This window comes from Channa argus, unplaced genomic scaffold, assembly GCF_033026475.1.
Source record: "Channa argus isolate prfri unplaced genomic scaffold, Channa argus male v1.0 Contig020, whole genome shotgun sequence".
Classification (NCBI taxonomy): domain Eukaryota; kingdom Metazoa; phylum Chordata; class Actinopteri; order Anabantiformes; family Channidae; genus Channa; species Channa argus.
The window spans coordinates 628415-646150 of NW_027125239.1; the positions used below are offsets into that span (position 1 = coordinate 628415).

A 17736-nucleotide genomic window follows, 5' to 3' on the forward strand; every position below is an offset into this window, starting at 1 on the left:
GGTCCATCCTACACTTCCTGGAGTTTTAAAAGTACGGTTCCCAACAGCTAGCGAGGCTCTTTCTGGCATCAGCACCTGTTTGCTGTTCTTGGTTTCCAAACCTTATTTAGCATTTTTGAATTGTTAGGTTTTGTGCCGTGGTTTTGTTTATAAATTGTATATTTTGTAAATAGTATTAAATCTGTAGGGGTGAACTGCCATTTTCTTTGGAGTGTTTTCACATTAGGGAGTTAGGGTTAGCGACTGTCTTTTGGTTTGTTTATTTCTATCAGGCTAGCTAGCACTTTCTGTGGGAAATGGCTTATTTTGTTTATTATGTTGGCCTTGGTTCGCCCTGAGTTGTAGAGTCATGTTTTGTTTGACACTTTCTTTCGTTTAAAATAAATATCATTCTGTTGGAACATCTCGATCCTGGATTTTGGTTTGGGGATCGGAGAGGGAACATGCTAATTTATCTTTGTATGTTGCACCCTGACCCCCTAGACAGGGGCGTAACAGACCAGTACAGTTATAGTACTTTGTACTTTGCCACATTTATCTTCTTCTTAGCAAGTGTCATGCATTCTGCTTCTCCAGCGTTTTTAAGAGCTGTTGATGATGTCAAATGCAGCTTACGGCCACACCGCTCTCTAAGCGCCCGATCTCGTCCGATCTCGGCAGCCAAATAGAGCCGGGCCTGGTTAGTACTTGGTAGGAAGACCGCCTGGGAATACCAGGTGCTGTAAGCTTTTTTGCTTGGGTTTACGGGCAGCACAAGCTGGTGTTACTGCCTATTTATTCATAGAAATTGTTCTATATTTTCATCAAATTTTGTTCTTTAATTGCTGTTTTGCTACTTTATTGGTTTGCCAACCATCGTGCTTCATTACTAGTAGACCATGTTACGGTCCTGGCCATATGTGTTGTTTTTATTTTGTTGTTCTTATAGGTGCCCTGCCTTATTGGCCGGATTGGGGGGCAGTACAGGAAGCTGATTGGTCCATCCTTCACTTCCTGGAGTTTTAAAAGTACGGTTCCCAACAGCTAGCGAGGCTCTTTCTGGCAGCAGCACCTGTTTGCTGTTCTTGGTTTCCAAACCTTATTTAGCATTTTTGAATTGTTAGGTTTTGTGCCGTGGTTTTGTTTATAAATTGTATATTTTGTAAATAGTATTAAATCTGTAGGGGTGAACTGCCATTTTCTTTGGAGTGTTTTCACATTAGGGAGTTAGGGTTAGCGACTATCTTTTGGTTTGTTTATTTCTATCAGGCTAGCTAACACTTTCTGTGGGAAATGGCTTATTTTGTTTATTATGTTGGCCTTGGTTCGCCCTGAGTTGTAGTGTCATGTTTTGTTTGACACTTTCTTTCGTTTAAAATAAATATCATTCTGTTGGAACATCTCGATCCTGGATTATGGTTTGGAGACCGGAGAGGGAACATCCTAATTTATATTTGTATGTTGCACCCTGACCCCCTAGACAGGGGCGTAACAGACCAGTACAGTTATAGTACTTTGTACTTTGCCACATTTATCTTCTTCTTAGCAAGTGTCATGCATTCTGCTTCTCCAGCGTTTTTAAGAGCTGTTGATGATGTCAAATGCAGCTTACGGCCCCACCGCTCTCTAAGCGCCCGATCTCGTCCGATCTCGGCAGCCAAATAGAGCCGGGCCTGGTTAGTACTTGGTAGGAAGACCGCCTGGGAATACCAGGTGCTGTAAGCTTTTTTGCTTGGGTTTACGGGCAGCACAAGCTGGTGTTACTGCCTATTTATTCATAGAAATTGTTCTATATTTTCATCAAATTTTGTTCTTTCATTGCTGTTTTGCTACTTTATTGGTTTGCCAACCATCGTGCTTCATTACTAGTAGACCATGTTACGGTCCTGGCCATATGTGTTGTTTTTATTTTCTTGTTCTTATAGGTGCCCTGCCTGATTGGCCGGATTGGGGGGCAGTACAGGAAGCTGATTGGTCCATCCTACACTTCCTGGAGTTTTAAAAGTACGGTTCCCAACAGCAAGCGAGGCTCTTTCTGGCATCAGCACCTGTTTGCTGTTCTTGGTTTCCAAACCTTATTTAGCATTTTTGAATTGTTAGGTTTTGTGACGTGGTTTTGTTATAAATTGTATATTTTGTAAATAGTATTAAATCTGTAGGGGTGAACTGCCATTTTCTTTGGACCGTTTTCACATTAGGGAGTTAGGGTTAGCGACTGTCTTTTGGTTTGTTTATTTCTATCAGGCTAGCTAGCACTTTCTGTGGGAAATGGCTTATTTTGTTTATTATGTTGGCCTTGGTTCGCCATGAGTTGTGTCATTTTTTGTTTGTCACTTTCTTTCGTTTAAAATAAATATCATTCTGTTGGAACATCTCGATCCTGGATTTTGGTTTGGGGATCGGAGAGGGAACATGCTAATTTATCTTTGTATGTTGCACCCTGACCCCCTAGACAGGGGCGTAACAGACCAGTACAGTTATAGTACTTTGTACTTTGCCACATTTATCTTCTTCTTAGCAAGTGTCATGCATTCTGCTTCTCCAGCGTTTTTAAGAGCTGTTGATGATGTCAAATGCAGCTTACGGCCACACCGCTCTCTAAGCGCCCGATCTCGTCCGATCTCGGCAGCCAAATAGAGCCGGGCCTGGTTAGTACTTGGTAGGAAGACCGCCTGGGAATACCAGGTGCTGTAAGCTTTTTTGCTTGGGTTTACGGGCAGCACAAGCTGGTGTTACTGCCTATTTATTCATAGAAATTGTTCTATATTTTCATCAAATTTTGTTCTTTCATTGCTGTTTTGCTACTTTATTGGTTTGCCAACCATCGTGCTTCATTACTAGTAGACCATGTTACGGTCCTGGCCATATGTGTTGTTTTTATTTTCTTGTTCTTATAGGTGCCCTGCCTGATTGGCCGGATTGGGGGGCAGTACAGGAAGCTGATTGGTCCATCCTACACTTCCTGGAGTTTTAAAAGTACGGTTCCCAACAGCAAGCGAGGCTCTTTCTGGCATCAGCACCTGTTTGCTGTTCTTGGTTTCCAAACCTTATTTAGCATTTTTGAATTGTTAGGTTTTGTGACGTGGTTTTGTTATAAATTGTATATTTTGTAAATAGTATTAAATCTGTAGGGGTGAACTGCCATTTTCTTTGGACCGTTTTCACATTAGGGAGTTAGGGTTAGCGACTGTCTTTTGGTTTGTTTATTTCTATCAGGCTAGCTAGCACTTTCTGTGGGAAATGGCTTATTTTGTTTATTATGTTGGCCTTGGTTCGCCATGAGTTGTGTCATTTTTTGTTTGTCACTTTCTTTCGTTTAAAATAAATATCATTCTGTTGGAACATCTCGATCCTGGATTTTGGTTTGGGGATCGGAGAGGGAACATGCTAATTTATCTTTGTATGTTGCACCCTGACCCCCTAGACAGGGGCGTAACAGACCAGTACAGTTATAGTACTTTGTACTTTGCCACATTTATCTTCTTCTTAGCAAGTGTCATGCATTCTGCTTCTCCAGCGTTTTTAAGAGCTGTTGATGATGTCAAATGCAGCTTACGGCCACACCGCTCTCTAAGCGCCCGATCTCGTCCGATCTCGGCAGCCAAATAGAGCCGGGCCTGGTTAGTACTTGGTAGGAAGACCGCCTGGGAATACCAGGTGCTGTAAGCTTTTTTGCTTGGGTTTACGGGCAGCACAAGCTGGTGTTACTGCCTATTTATTCATAGAAATTGTTCTATATTTTCATCAAATTTTGTTCTTTAATTGCTGTTTTGCTACTTTATTGGTTTGCCAACCATCGTGCTTCATTACTAGTAGACCATGTTACGGTCCTGGCCATATGTGTTGTTTTTATTTTGTTGTTCTTATAGGTGCCCTGCCTGATTGGCCGGATTGGGGGGCAGTACAGGAAGCTGATTGGTCCATCCTACACTTCCTGGAGTTTTAAAAGTACGGTTCCCAACAGCTAGCGAGGCTCTTTCTGGCATCAGCACCTGTTTGCTGTTCTTGGTTTCCAAACCTTATTTAGCATTTTTGAATTGTTAGGTTTTGTGCCGTGGTTTTGTTTATAAATTGTATATTTTGTAAATAGTATTAAATCTGTAGGGGTGAACTGCCATTTTCTTTGGACCGTTTTCACATTAGGGAGTTAGGGTTAGCGACTGTCTTTTGGTTTGTTTATTTCTATCAGGCTAGCTAGCACTTTCTGTGGGAAATGGCTTATTTTGTTTATTATGTTGGCCTTGGTTCGCCATGAGTTGTGTCATTTTTTGTTTGTCACTTTCTTTCGTTTAAAATAAATATCATTCTGTTGGAACATCTCAATCCTGGATTTTGGTTTGAGGATCGGAGAGGGAACATGCAAATTTATCTTTGTATGTTTCACCCTGACCCCCTAGACAGGGGCGTAACAGACCAGTACAGTTATAGTACTTTGTACTTTGCCACATTTATCTTCTTCTTAGCAAGTGTCATGCATTCTGCTTCTCCAGCGTTTTTAGGAGCTGTTGATGATGTCAAATGCAGCTTACGGCCACACCGCTCTCTAAGCGCCCGAACTCGTCCGATCTCGGCAGCCAAATAGAGCCGGGCCTGGTTAGTACTTGGTAGGAAGACCGCCTGGGAATACCAGGTGCTGTAAGCTTTTTTGCTTGGGTTTACGGGCAGCACAAGCTGGTGTTACTGCCTATTTATTCATAGAAATTGTTCTATATTTTCATCAAATTTTGTTCTTTCATTGCTGTTTTGCTACTTTATTGGTTTGCCAACCATCGTGCTTCATTACTAGTAGACCATGTTACGGTCCTGGCCATATGTGTTGTTTTTATTTTCTTGTTCTTATAGGTGCCCTGCCTGATTGACCGGATTGGGGGGCAGTACAGGAAGCTGATTGGTCCATCCTACACTTCCTGGAGTTTTAAAAGTACGGTTCCCAACAGCAAGCGAGGCTCTTTCTGGCATCAGCACCTGTTTGCTGTTCTTGGTTTCCAAACCTTATTTAGCATTTTTGAATTGTTAGGTTTTGTGACGTGGTTTTGTTATAAATTGTATATTTTGTAAATAGTATTAAATCTGTAGGGGTGGACTGCCATTTTCTTTTGATTGTTTTCACTTGTTTTCACATTAAGGAGTTAGGGTTAGCGACTGTCTTTTGGTTTGTTTATTTCTATCAGGCTAGCTAGCACTTTCTGTGGGAAATGGCTTATTTTGTTTATTATGTTGGCCTTGGTTCGCCCTGAGTTGTAGTGTCATGTTTTGTTTGACACTTTCTTTCGTTTAAAATAAATATCATTCTGTTGGAACATCTCGATCCTGGATTATGGTTTGGAGACCGGAGAGGGAACATCCTAATTTATCTTTGTATGTTGCACCCTGACCCCCTAGACAGGGGCGTAACAGACCAGTACAGTTATAGTACTTTGTACTTTGCCACATTTATCTTCTTCTTAGCAAGTGTCATGCATTCTGCTTCTCCAGCGTTTTTAAGAGCTGTTGATGATGTCAAATGCAGCTTACGGCCACACCGCTCTCTAAGCGCCCGATCTCGTCCGATCTCGGCAGCCAAATAGAGCCGGGCCTGGTTAGTACTTGGTAGGAAGACCGCCTGGGAATACCAGGTGCTGTAAGCTTTTTTGCTTGGGTTTACGGGCAGCACAAGCTGGTGTTACTGCCTATTTATTCATAGAAATTGTTCTATATTTTCATCAAATTTTGTTCTTTCATTGCTGTTTTGCTGCTTTATTGGTTTGCCAACCATCGTGTTTCATTACTAGTAGACCATGTTACGGTCCTGGCCATATGTGTTGTTTTTATTTTCTTGTTCTTATAGGTGCCCTGCCTGATTGGCCGGATTGGGGGGCAGTACAGGAAGCTGATTGGTCCATCCTACACTTCCTGGAGTTTTAAAAGTACGGTTCCCAACAGCAAGCGAGGCTCTTTCTGGCATCAGCACCTGTTTGCTGTTCTTGGTTTCCAAACCTTATTTAGCATTTTTGAATTGTTAGGTTTTGTGACGTGGTTTTGTTATAAATTGTATATTTTGTAAATAGTATTAAATCTGTAGGGGTGAACTGCCATTTTCTTTGGACCGTTTTCACATTAGGGAGTTAGGGTTAGCGACTGTCTTTTGGTTTGTTTATTTCTATCAGGCTAGCTAGCACTTTCTGTGGGAAATGGCTTATTTTGTTTATTATGTTGGCCTTGGTTCGCCCTGAGTTGTGTCATTTTTTGTTTGTCACTTTCTTTCGTTTAAAATAAATATCATTCTGTTGGAACATCTCGATCCTGGATTTTGGTTTGGGGATCGGAGAGGGAACATGCTAATTTATGTTTGTATGTTGCACCCTGACCCCCTAGACAGGGGCGTAACAGACCAGTACAGTTATAGTACTTTGTACTTTGCCACATTTATCTTCTTCTTAGCAAGTGTCATGCATTCTGCTTCTCCAGCGTTTTTAAGAGCTGTTGATGATGTCAAATGCAGCTTACGGCCACACCGCTCTCTAAGCGCCCGATCTCGTCCGATCTCGGCAGCCAAATAGAGCCGGGCCTGGTTAGTACTTGGTAGGAAGACCGCCTGGGAATACCAGGTGCTGTAAGCTTTTTTGCTTGGGTTTACGGGCAGCACAAGCTGGTGTTACTGCCTATTTATTCATAGAAATTGTTCTATATTTTCATCAAATTTTGTTCTTTCATTGCTGTTTTGCTACTTTATTGGTTTGCCAACCATCGTGCTTCATTACTAGTAGACCATGTTACGGTCCTGGCCATATGTGTTGTTTTTATTTTCTTGTTCTTATAGGTGCCCTGCCTGATTGGCCGGATTGGGGGGCAGTACAGGAAGCTGATTGGTCCATCCTACACTTCCTGGAGTTTTAAAAGTACGGTTCCCAACAGCAAGCGAGGCTCTTTCTGGCATCAGCACCTGTTTGCTGTTCTTGGTTTCCAAACCTTATTTAGCATTTTTGAATTGTTAGGTTTTGTGACGTGGTTTTGTTATAAATTGTATATTTTGTAAATAGTATTAAATCTGTAGGGGTGAACTGCCATTTTCTTTGGACCGTTTTCACATTAGGGAGTTAGGGTTAGCGACTGTCTTTTGGTTTGTTTATTTCTATCAGGCTAGCTAGCACTTTCTGTGGGAAATGGCTTATTTTGTTTATTATGTTGGCCTTGGTTCGCCCTGAGTTGTGTCATTTTTTGTTTGTCACTTTCTTTCGTTTAAAATAAATATCATTCTGTTGGAACATCTCGATCCTGGATTTTGGTTTGGGGATCGGAGAGGGAACATGCTAATTTATCTTTGTATGTTGCACCCTGACCCCCTAGACAGGGGCGTAACAGACCAGTACAGTTATAGTACTTTGTACTTTGCCACATTTATCTTCTTCTTAGCAAGTGTCATGCATTCTGCTTCTCCAGCGTTTTTAAGAGCTGTTGATGATGTCAAATGCAGCTTACGGCCACACCGCTCTCTAAGCGCCCGATCTCGTCCGATCTCGGCAGCCAAATAGAGCCGGGCCTGGTTAGTACTTGGTAGGAAGACCGCCTGGGAATACCAGGTGCTGTAAGCTTTTTTGCTTGGGTTTACGGGCAGCACAAGCTGGTGTTACTGCCTATTTATTCATAGAAATTGTTCTATATTTTCATCAAATTTTGTTCTTTCATTGCTGTTTTGCTACTTTATTGGTTTGCCAACCATCGTGCTTCATTACTAGTAGACCATGTTACGGTCCTGGCCATATGTGTTGTTTTTATTTTCTTGTTCTTATAGGTGCCCTGCCTGATTGGCCGGATTGGGGGGCAGTACAGGAAGCTGATTGGTCCATCCTACACTTCCTGGAGTTTTAAAAGTACGGTTCCCAACAGCAAGCGAGGCTCTTTCTGGCATCAGCACCTGTTTGCTGTTCTTGGTTTCCAAACCTTATTTAGCATTTTTGAATTGTTAGGTTTTGTGACGTGGTTTTGTTATAAATTGTATATTTTGTAAATAGTATTAAATCTGTAGGGGTGAACTGCCATTTTCTTTGGACCGTTTTCACATTAGGGAGTTAGGGTTAGCGACTGTCTTTTGGTTTGTTTATTTCTATCAGGCTAGCTAGCACTTTCTGTGGGAAATGGCTTATTTTGTTTATTATGTTGGCCTTGGTTCGCCATGAGTTGTGTCATTTTTTGTTTGTCACTTTCTTTCGTTTAAAATAAATATCATTCTGTTGGAACATCTCGATCCTGGATTTTGGTTTGGGGATCGGAGAGGGAACATGCTAATTTATCTTTGTATGTTGCACCCTGACCCCCTAGACAGGGGCGTAACAGACCAGTACAGTTATAGTACTTTGTACTTTGCCACATTTATCTTCTTCTTAGTAAGTGTCATGCATTCTGCTTCTCTAGCGTTTTTAAGAGCTGTTGATGATGTCAAATGCAGCTTACGGCCACACCGCTCTCTAAGCGCCCGATCTCGTCCGATCTCGGCAGCCAAATAGAGCCGGGCCTGGTTAGTACTTGGTAGGAAGACCGCCTGGGAATACCAGGTGCTGTAAGCTTTTTTGCTTGGGTTTACGGGCAGCACAAGCTGGTGTTACTGCCTATTTATTCATAGAAATTGTTCTATATTTTCATCAAATTTTTTTCTTTCATTGCTGTTTTGCTACTTTATTGGTTTGCCAACCATCGTGCTTCATTACTAGTAGACCATGTTACGGTCCTGGCCATATGTGTTGTTTTTATTTTCTTTTTCTTATAGGTGCCCTGCCTGATTGGCCGGATTGGGGGGCAGTACAGGAAGCTGATTGGTCCATCCTACACTTCCTGGAGTTTTAAAAGTACGGTTCCCAACAGCTAGCGAGGCTCTTTCTGGCATCAGCACCTGTTTGCTGTTCTTGGTTTCCAAACCTTATTTAGCATTTTTGAATTGTTAGGTTTTGTGCCGTGGTTTTGTTTATAAATTGTATATTTTGTAAATAGTATTAAATCTGTAGGGGTGAACTGCCATTTTCTTTGGACTGTTTTCACATTAGGGAGTTATGGTTAGCGACTGTCTTTTGGTTTGTTTATTTCTATCAGGCTAGCTAGCACTTTCTGTGGGAAATGGCTTATTTTGTTTATTATGTTGGCCTTGGTTCGCCCTGAGTTGTAGTGTCATGTTTTGTTTGACACTTTCTTTCGTTTAAAATAAATATCATTCTGTTGGAACATCTCGATCCTGGATTATGGTTTGGAGACCGGAGAGGGAACATCCTAATTTATCTTTGTATGTTGCACCCTGACCCCCTAGACAGGGGCGTAACAGACCAGTACAGTTATAGTACTTTGTACTTTGCCACATTTATCTTCTTCTTAGCAAGTGTCATGCATTCTGCTTCTCCAGCGTTTTTAAGAGCTGTTGATGATGTCAAATGCAGCTTACGGCCACACCGCTCTCTAAGCGCCCGATCTCGTCCGATCTCGGCAGCCAAATAGAGCCGGGCCTGGTTAGTACTTGGTAGGAAGACCGCCTGGGAATACCAGGTGCTGTAAGCTTTTTTGCTTGGGTTTACGGGCAGCACAAGCTGGTGTTACTGCCTATTTATTCATAGAAATTGTTCTATATTTTCATCAAATTTTGTTCTTTCATTGCTGTTTTGCTACTTTATTGGTTTGCCAACCATCGTGCTTCATTACTAGTAGACCATGTTACGGTCCTGGCCATATGTGTTGTTTTTATTTTCTTGTTCTTATAGGTGCCCTGCCTGATTGGCCGGATTGGGGGGCAGTACAGGAAGCTGATTGGTCCATCCTACACTTCCTGGAGTTTTAAAAGTACGGTTCCCAACAGCAAGCGAGGCTCTTTCTGGCATCAGCACCTGTTTGCTGTTCTTGGTTTCCAAACCTTATTTAGCATTTTTGAATTGTTAGGTTTTGTGACGTGGTTTTGTTATAAATTGTATATTTTGTAAATAGTATTAAATCTGTAGGGGTGAACTGCCATTTTCTTTGGACCGTTTTCACATTAGGGAGTTAGGGTTAGCGACTGTCTTTTGGTTTGTTTATTTCTATCAGGCTAGCTAGCACTTTCTGTGGGAAATGGCTTATTTTGTTTATTATGTTGGCCTTGGTTCGCCCTGAGTTGTAGTGTCATGTTTTGTTTGACACTTTCTTTCGTTTAAAATAAATATCATTCTGTTGGAACATCTCGATCCTGGATTATGGTTTGGAGACCGGAGAGGGAACATCCTAATTTATCTTTGTATGTTGCACCCTGACCCCCTAGACAGGGGCGTAACAGACCAGTACAGTTATAGTACTTTGTACTTTGCCACATTTATCTTCTTCTTAGCAAGTGTCATGCATTCTGCTTCTCCAGCGTTTTTAAGAGCTGTTGATGATGTCAAATGCAGCTTACGGCCCCACCGCTCTCTAAGCGCCCGATCTCGTCCGATCTCGGCAGCCAAATAGAGCCGGGCCTGGTTAGTACTTGGTAGGAAGACCGCCTGGGAATACCAGGTGCTGTAAGCTTTTTTGCTTGGGTTTACGGGCAGCACAAGCTGGTGTTACTGCCTATTTATTCATAGAAATTGTTCTATATTTTCATCAAATTTTGTTCTTTCATTGCTGTTTTGCTACTTTATTGGTTTGCCAACCATCGTGCTTCATTACTAGTAGACCATGTTACGGTCCTGGCCATATGTGTTGTTTTTATTTTCTTTTTCTTATAGGTGCCCTGCCTGATTGGCCGGATTGGGGGGCAGTACAGGAAGCTGATTGGTCCATCCTACACTTCCTGGAGTTTTAAAAGTACGGTTCCCAACAGCTAGCGAGGCTCTTTCTGGCATCAGCACCTGTTTGCTGTTCTTGGTTTCCAAACCGTATTTAGCATTTTTGAATTGTTAGGTTTTGTGCCGTGGTTTTGTTTATAAATTGTATATTTTGTAAATAGTATTAAATCTGTAGGGGTGAACTGCCATTTTCTTTGGACTGTTTTCACATTAGGGAGTTATGGTTAGCGACTGTCTTTTGGTTTGTTTATTTCTATCAGGCTAGCTAGCACTTTCTGTGGGAAATGGCTTATTTTGTTTATTATGTTGGCCTTGGTTCGCCCTGAGTTGTAGTGTCATGTTTTGTTTGACACTTTCTTTCGTTTAAAATAAATATCATTCTGTTGGAACATCTCGATCCTGGATTATGGTTTGGAGACCGGAGAGGGAACATCCTAATTTATCTTTGTATGTTGCACCCTGACCCCCTAGACAGGGGCGTAACAGACCAGTACAGTTATAGTACTTTGTACTTTGCCACATTTATCTTCTTCTTAGCAAGTGTCATGCATTCTGCTTCTCCAGCGTTTTTAAGAGCTGTTGATGATGTCAAATGCAGCTTACGGCCACACCGCTCTCTAAGCGCCCGATCTCGTCCGATCTCGGCAGCCAAATAGAGCCGGGCCTGGTTAGTACTTGGTAGGAAGACCGCCTGGGAATACCAGGTGCTGTAAGCTTTTTTGCTTGGGTTTACGGGCAGCACAAGCTGGTGTTACTGCCTATTTATTCATAGAAATTGTTCTATATTTTCATCAAATTTTGTTCTTTCATTGCTGTTTTGCTACTTTATTGGTTTGCCAACCATCGTGCTTCATTACTAGTAGACCATGTTACGGTCCTGGCCATATGTGTTGTTTTTATTTTCTTGTTCTTATAGGTGCCCTGCCTGATTGGCCGGATTGGGGGGCAGTACAGGAAGCTGATTGGTCCATCCTACACTTCCTGGAGTTTTAAAAGTACGGTTCCCAACAGCAAGCGAGGCTCTTTCTGGCATCAGCACCTGTTTGCTGTTCTTGGTTTCCAAACCTTATTTAGCATTTTTGAATTGTTAGGTTTTGTGACGTGGTTTTGTTATAAATTGTATATTTTGTAAATAGTATTAAATCTGTAGGGGTGAACTGCCATTTTCTTTGGACCGTTTTCACATTAGGGAGTTAGGGTTAGCGACTGTCTTTTGGTTTGTTTATTTCTATCAGGCTAGCTAGCACTTTCTGTGGGAAATGGCTTATTTTGTTTATTATGTTGGCCTTGGTTCGCCCTGAGTTGTGTCATTTTTTGTTTGTCACTTTCTTTCGTTTAAAATAAATATCATTCTGTTGGAACATCTCGATCCTGGATTTTGGTTTGGGGATCGGAGAGGGAACATGCTAATTTATGTTTGTATGTTGCACCCTGACCCCCTAGACAGGGGCGTAACAGACCAGTACAGTTATAGTACTTTGTACTTTGCCACATTTATCTTCTTCTTAGCAAGTGTCATGCATTCTGCTTCTCCAGCGTTTTTAAGAGCTGTTGATGATGTCAAATGCAGCTTACGGCCACACCGCTCTCTAAGCGCCCGATCTCGTCCGATCTCGGCAGCCAAATAGAGCCGGGCCTGGTTAGTACTTGGTAGGAAGACCGCCTGGGAATACCAGGTGCTGTAAGCTTTTTTGCTTGGGTTTACGGGCAGCACAAGCTGGTGTTACTGCCTATTTATTCATAGAAATTGTTCTATATTTTCATCAAATTTTGTTCTTTCATTGCTGTTTTGCTACTTTATTGGTTTGCCAACCATCGTGCTTCATTACTAGTAGACCATGTTACGGTCCTGGCCATATGTGTTGTTTTTATTTTCTTGTTCTTATAGGTGCCCTGCCTGATTGGCCGGATTGGGGGGCAGTACAGGAAGCTGATTGGTCCATCCTACACTTCCTGGAGTTTTAAAAGTACGGTTCCCAACAGCAAGCGAGGCTCTTTCTGGCATCAGCACCTGTTTGCTGTTCTTGGTTTCCAAACCTTATTTAGCATTTTTGAATTGTTAGGTTTTGTGACGTGGTTTTGTTATAAATTGTATATTTTGTAAATAGTATTAAATCTGTAGGGGTGAACTGCCATTTTCTTTGGAGTGTTTTCACATTAGGGAGTTAGGGTTAGCGACTGTCTTTTGGTTTGTTTATTTCTATCAGGCTAGCTAGCACTTTCTGTGGGAAATGGCTTATTTTGTTTATTATGTTGGCCTTGGTTCGCCCTGAGTTGTAGTGTCATGTTTTGTTTGACACTTTCTTTCGTTTAAAATAAATATCATTCTGTTGGAACATCTCGATCCTGGATTTTGGTTTGGGGATCGGAGAGGGAACATGCTAATTTATCTTTGTATGTTGCACCCTGACCCCCTAGACAGCGGCGTAACAGACCAGTACAGTTATAGTACTTTGTACTTTGCCACATTTATCTTCTTCTTAGCAAGTGTCATGCATTCTGCTTCTCCAGCGTTTTTAGGAGCTGTTGATGATGTCAAATGCAGCTTACGGCCACACCGCTCTCTAAGCGCCCGATCTCGTCCGATCTCGGCAGCCAAATAGAGCCGGGCCTGGTTAGTACTTGGTAGGAAGACCGCCTGGGAATACCAGGTGCTGTAAGTTTTTTTGCTTGGGTTTACGGGCAGCACAAGCTGGTGTTACTGCCTATTTATTCATAGAAATTGTTCCATATTTTCATCAAATTTTGTTCTTTCATTGCTGTTTTGCTACTTTATTGGTTTGTCAACCATCGTGCTTCATTACTAGTAGACCATGTTACGGTCCTGGCCATATGTGTTGTTTTTATTTTGTTGTTCTTATAGGTGCCCTGCCTTATCTGCCGGATTGGGGGGCAGTACAGGAAGCTGATTGGTCCATCCTACACTTCCTGGAGTTTTAAAAGTACGGTTCCCAACAGCAAGCGAGGCTCTTTCTGGCATCAGCACCTGTTTGCTGTTCTTGGTTTCCAAACCTTATTTAGCATTTTTGAATTGTTAGGTTTTGTGACGTGGTTTTGTTATAAATTGTATATTTTGTAAATAGTATTAAATCTGTAGGGGTGAACTGCCATTTTCTTTGGAGTGTTTTCACATTAGGGAGTTAGGGTTAGCGACTATCTTTTGGTTTGTTTATTTCTATCAGGCTAGCTAACACTTTCGGTGGGAAATGGCTTATTTTGTTTATTATGTTGGCCTTGGTTCGCCCTGAGTTGTAGAGTCATGTTTTGTTTGACACTTTCTTTCGTTTAAAATAAATATCATTCTGTTGGAACATCTCAATCCTGGATTTTGGTTTGAGGATCGGAGAGGGAACATCCAAATTTATCTTTGTCTGTTTCACCCTGACCCCCTAGACAGGGGCGTAACAGACCAGTACAGTTATAGTACTTTGTACTTTGCCATATTTATCTTCTTCTTAGCAAGTGTCATGCATTCTGCTTCTCCAGCGTTTTTAAGAGCTGTTGATGATGTCAAATGCAGCTTACGGCCACACCGCTCTCTAAGCGCCCGATCTCGTCCGATCTCGGCAGCCAAATAGAGCCGGGCCTGGTTAGTACTTGGTAGGAAGACCGCCTGGGAATACCAGGTGCTGTAAGCTTTTTTGCTTGGGTTTACGGGCAGCACAAGCTGGTGTTACTGCCTATTTATTCATAGAAATTGTTCTATATTTTCATCAAATTTTGTTCTTTCATTGCTGTTTTGCTACTTTATTGGTTTGCCAACCATCGTGCTTCATTACTAGTAGACCATGTTACGGTCCTGGCCATATGTGTTGTTTTTATTTTCTTGTTCTTATAGGTGCCCTGCCTGATTGGCCGGATTGGGGGGCAGTACAGGAAGCTGATTGGTCCATCCTACACTTCCTGGAGTTTTAAAAGTACGGTTCCTAACAGCAAGCGAGGCTCTTTCTGGCATCAGCACCTGTTTGCTGTTCTTGGTTTCCAAACCTTATTTAGCATTTTTGAATTGTTAGGTTTTGTGACGTGGTTTTGTTTTAAATTGTATATTTTGTAAATAGTATTAAATCTGTAGGGGTGAACTGCCATTTTCTTTGGACCGTTTTCACATTAGGGAGTTAGGGTTAGCGACTGTCTTTTGGTTTGTTTATTTCTATCAGGCTAGCTAGCACTTTCTGTGGGAAATGGCTTATTTTGTTTATTATGTTGGCCTTGGTTCGCCATGAGTTGTGTCATTTTTTGTTTGTCACTTTCTTTCGTTTAAAATAAATATCATTCTGTTGGAACATCTCGATCCTGGATTTTGGTTTGGGGATCGGAGAGGGAACATGCTAATTTATCTTTGTATGTTGCACCCTGACCCCCTAGACAGGGGCGTAAAAGACCAGTACAGTTATAGTACTTTGTACTTTGCCACATTTATCTTCTTCTTAGCAAGTGTCATGCATTCTGCTTCTCCAGCGTTTTTAAGAGCTGTTGATGATGTCAAATGCAGCTTACGGCCACACCGCTCTCTAAGCGCCCGATCTCGTCCGATCTCGGCAGCCAAATAGAACCGGGCCTGGTTAGTACTTGGTAGGAAGACCGCCTGGGAATACCAGGTGCTGTAAGCTTTTTTGCTTGGGTTTACGGGCAGCACAAGCTGGTGTTACTGCCTATTTATTCATAGAAATTGTTCTATATTTTCATCAAATTTTGTTCTTTCATTGCTGTTTTGCTACTTTATTGGTTTGCCAACCATCGTGCTTCATTACTAGTAGACCATGTTACGGTCCTGGCCATATGTGTTGTTTTTATTTTCTTGTTCTTATAGGTGCCCTGCCTGATTGGCCAGATTGGGGGGCAGTACAGGAAGCTGATTGGTCCATCCTACACTTCCTGGAGTTTTAAAAGTACGGTTCCCAACAGCAAGCGAGGCTCTTTCTGGCATCAGCACCTGTTTGCTGTTCTTGGTTTCCAAACCTTATTTAGCATTTTTGAATTGTTAGGTTTTGTGACGTGGTTTTGTTATAAATTGTATATTTTGTAAATAGTATTAAATCTGTAGGGGTGAACTGCCATTTTCTTTGGACCGTTTTCACATTAGGGAGTTAGGGTTAGCGACTGTCTTTTGGTTTGTTTATTTCTATCAGGCTAGCTAGCACTTTCTTTGGGAAATGGCTTATTTTGTTTATTATGTTGGCCTTGGTTCGCCCTGAGTTGTAGTGTCATGTTTTGTTTGACACTTTCTTTCGTTTAAAATAAATATCATTCTGTTGGAACATCTCAATCCTGGATTTTGGTTTGAGGATCGGAGAGGGAACATGCAAATTTATCTTTGTATGTTTCACCCTGACCCCCTAGACAGGGGCGTAACAGACCAGTACAGTTATAGTACTTTGTACTTTGCCACATTTATCTTCTTATTAGCATGTGTCATGCATTCTGCTTATCCAGCGTTTTTAGGAGCTGTTGATGATGTCAAATGCAGCTTACGGCCACACCGCTCTCTAAGCGCCCGATCTCGTCCGATCTCGGCAGCCAAATAGAGCTGGGCCTGGTTAGTACTTGGTAGGAAGACCGCCTGGGAATACCAGGTGCTGTAAGTTTTTTTGCTTGGGTTTACGGGCAGCACAAGCTGGTGTTACTGCCTATTTATTCATAGAAATTGTTCCATATTTTCATCAAATTTTGTTCTTTCATTGCTGTTTTGCTACTTTATTGGTTTGTCAACCATCGTGCTTCATTACTAGTAGACCATGTTACGGTCCTGGCCATATGTGTTGTTTTTATTTTGTTGTTCTTATAGGTGCCCTGCCTGATTGGCCGGATTGGGGGGCAGTACAGGAAGCTGATTGGTCCATCCTACACTTCCTGGAGTTTTAAAAGTACGGTTCCCAACAGCAAGCGAGGCTCTTTCTGGCATCAGCACCTGTTTGCTGTTCTTGGTTTCCAAACCTTATTTAGCATTTTTGAATTGTTAGGTTTTGTGCCGTGGTTTTGTTTATAAATTGTATATTTTGTAAATAGTATTAAATCTGTAGGGGTGAACTGCCATTTTCTTTGGAGTGTTTTCACATTAGGGAGTTAGGGTTAGCGACTGTCTTTTGGTTTGTTTATTTCTATCAGGCTAGCTAGCACTTTCTGTGGGAAATGGCTTATTTTGTTTATTATGTTGGCCTTGGTTCGCCCTGAGTTGTAGAGTCATGTTTTGTTTGACACTTTCTTTCGTTTAAAATAAATATCATTCTGTTGGAACATCTCGATCCTGGATTTTGGTTTGGGGATCGGAGAGGGAACATGCTAATTTATCTTTGTATGTTGCACCCTGACCCCCTAGACAGGGGCGTAACAGACCAGTACAGTTATAGTACTTTGTACTTTGCCACATTTATCTTCTTCTTAGCAAGTGTCATGCATTCTGCTTCTCCAGCGTTTTTAAGAGCTGTTGATGATGTCAAATGCAGCTTACGGCCACACCGCTCTCTAAGCGCCCGATCTCGTCCGATCTCGGCAGCCAAATAGAGCTGGGCCTGGTTAGTACTTGGTAGGAAGACCGCCTGGGAATACCAGGTGCTGTAAGTTTTTTTGCTTGGGTTTACGGGCAGCACAAGCTGGTGTTACTGCCTATTTATTCATAGAAATTGTTCCATATTTTCATCAAATTTTGTTCTTTCATTGCTGTTTTGCTACTTTATTGGTTTGTCAACCATCGTGCTTCATTACTAGTAGACCATGTTACGGTCCTGGCCATATGTGTTGTTTTTATTTTGTTGTTCTTATAGGTGCCCTGCCTGATTGGCCGGATTGGGGGGCAGTACAGGAAGCTGATTGGTCCATCCTACACTTCCTGGAGTTTTAAAAGTACGGTTCCCAACAGCTAGCGAGGCTCTTTCTGGCATCAGCACCTGTTTGCTGTTCTTGGTTTCCAAACCTTATTTAGCATTTTTGAATTGTTAGGTTTTGTGCCGTGGTTTTGTTTATAAATTGTATATTTTGTAAATAGTATTAAATCTGTAGGGGTGAA

The 17736-nt window shown here is 41.8% G+C and overlaps 18 pseudogenes; all 18 read left to right on the forward strand.

Moving 5' to 3' along the window:
• Nucleotides 1-609: 609 nt before the first annotated feature.
• On the forward strand, nucleotides 610-728 carry LOC137115075 (5S ribosomal RNA; annotated as a pseudogene).
• Nucleotides 729-1585: 857 nt separating this feature from the next.
• Nucleotides 1586-1704, forward strand: LOC137114512 (5S ribosomal RNA; annotated as a pseudogene).
• Nucleotides 1705-2557: 853 nt separating this feature from the next.
• On the forward strand, nucleotides 2558-2676 carry LOC137115076 (5S ribosomal RNA; annotated as a pseudogene).
• An 853-nt stretch (nucleotides 2677-3529) lies between these two features.
• On the forward strand, nucleotides 3530-3648 carry LOC137115077 (5S ribosomal RNA; annotated as a pseudogene).
• Nucleotides 3649-4502: 854 nt separating this feature from the next.
• Nucleotides 4503-4621, forward strand: LOC137115257 (5S ribosomal RNA; annotated as a pseudogene).
• An 866-nt stretch (nucleotides 4622-5487) lies between these two features.
• Nucleotides 5488-5606, forward strand: LOC137115078 (5S ribosomal RNA; annotated as a pseudogene).
• An 853-nt stretch (nucleotides 5607-6459) lies between these two features.
• LOC137115079 (5S ribosomal RNA) lies at nucleotides 6460-6578 on the forward strand (annotated as a pseudogene).
• An 853-nt stretch (nucleotides 6579-7431) lies between these two features.
• On the forward strand, nucleotides 7432-7550 carry LOC137115080 (5S ribosomal RNA; annotated as a pseudogene).
• An 853-nt stretch (nucleotides 7551-8403) lies between these two features.
• Nucleotides 8404-8522, forward strand: LOC137115081 (5S ribosomal RNA; annotated as a pseudogene).
• An 857-nt stretch (nucleotides 8523-9379) lies between these two features.
• On the forward strand, nucleotides 9380-9498 carry LOC137115082 (5S ribosomal RNA; annotated as a pseudogene).
• Nucleotides 9499-10354: 856 nt separating this feature from the next.
• On the forward strand, nucleotides 10355-10473 carry LOC137114514 (5S ribosomal RNA; annotated as a pseudogene).
• Nucleotides 10474-11330: 857 nt separating this feature from the next.
• On the forward strand, nucleotides 11331-11449 carry LOC137115083 (5S ribosomal RNA; annotated as a pseudogene).
• An 853-nt stretch (nucleotides 11450-12302) lies between these two features.
• Nucleotides 12303-12421, forward strand: LOC137115084 (5S ribosomal RNA; annotated as a pseudogene).
• Nucleotides 12422-13277: 856 nt separating this feature from the next.
• Nucleotides 13278-13396, forward strand: LOC137115235 (5S ribosomal RNA; annotated as a pseudogene).
• An 856-nt stretch (nucleotides 13397-14252) lies between these two features.
• On the forward strand, nucleotides 14253-14371 carry LOC137115086 (5S ribosomal RNA; annotated as a pseudogene).
• An 853-nt stretch (nucleotides 14372-15224) lies between these two features.
• LOC137114566 (5S ribosomal RNA) lies at nucleotides 15225-15343 on the forward strand (annotated as a pseudogene).
• Nucleotides 15344-16199: 856 nt separating this feature from the next.
• Nucleotides 16200-16318, forward strand: LOC137115205 (5S ribosomal RNA; annotated as a pseudogene).
• An 857-nt stretch (nucleotides 16319-17175) lies between these two features.
• LOC137115206 (5S ribosomal RNA) lies at nucleotides 17176-17294 on the forward strand (annotated as a pseudogene).
• Nucleotides 17295-17736: the final 442 nt, after the last annotated feature.